We start from the raw sequence: 1,170 nt of genomic DNA, 5'->3' as shown, positions 1-1,170 counted from the left end.
CAAGGGTTGGCTGGAAACTTGTGTGACCTGGTATAGGAAGAGGAGCTGGGCCAGACCCCCTGCTTCAGAATCTGAAGAGCAACAAAAGAATCAGAGCCACATGGTGTCATGGTACATAGAAATTTGTGGGAGCCAGCAAGTACAGAAAAGATAGGATACAAGAACAGGTTAAACGGAAGCAAAAGATGGCAGGCAAAAAGCTGAGACATCCAGCAATCATGCGCTTCCGTAGAGTAGCCCAGATGTGACCGTCTCTCTGGTCAGGCCCGGACACCTTTGGTGATAGCTGTCGTTGTGACGCCTTCTGTGTCTGGCTCTGCGCTAAGGACTTCACACTGGCTTCCTTTCCCGCTGAGGCACAGATCTCGTTCTCACTACTTTACAGATAAGTAAACTAGGCTCCTGATGGTTAAGTAACATATGTTACATCTGATGATGCCAGGACCTGAATACAGGTCTGACTCAGAGTCTAGGCCCATGACGCTGTACTCACCCACATGTGTCCTTAAGTTCAGGTTCTTTGCACTCCCCAATCCTCCTCCTCCTCCTCCTCCACTGCCTACCAGTTTGACCTCACTTGAGGTCCTTTTGCTGCTAAGAGTCTGACACTTCCCTAGTCTAAGACTGTCTTGTATATAGGCCCTGTGAGAAGTGAGTGCTTCCTCTGTAGAGTGAACAGAACAGGGTCGAGGCGTCCACCAAACACATAGAAAAAACAAATCTGATGACAAAGAGTTCCTCATCTGTAAGCCATTTGGGGAAAGACTGGCTTTTACTCATTGCTGAGCAGCCCTCGGACAGCTCTTTGTTGTCTAGGAAGCTGCGATATGGGGTGATAGATGGGGAGAAGGACTGGGGTATTCTGACTCTCCTCAGAGAAAACCGTGAGCAGAAACTGGGTGTTCCATCCCATTTGGAATGGATAAAGGAACTGAGACAGTGAACATTTGTTATTCCCCAATAAGCCGTAGGGTCTAATCCTGGTTGGGATAGGCATGGTCACCCAAGTCTCTCCAAAATGCTCCAAAAAGAAGCCCCGCAGAATCTCCCCCACCGGAACTTTGCAGTCCTCATTATTAATGATGAGAAAGTTACGTAAAGCACTGCTCTAGCCAGAGCCCAGCTATGGTGTTTCCAATATCGAATATCCAGCAAAAAGGATCAGAGACC

This window comes from Neomonachus schauinslandi, chromosome 12, assembly GCF_002201575.2.
Source record: "Neomonachus schauinslandi chromosome 12, ASM220157v2, whole genome shotgun sequence".
NCBI lineage: Eukaryota > Metazoa > Chordata > Mammalia > Carnivora > Phocidae > Neomonachus > Neomonachus schauinslandi.
Note: the sequence above shows the minus strand (reverse complement) of the source record.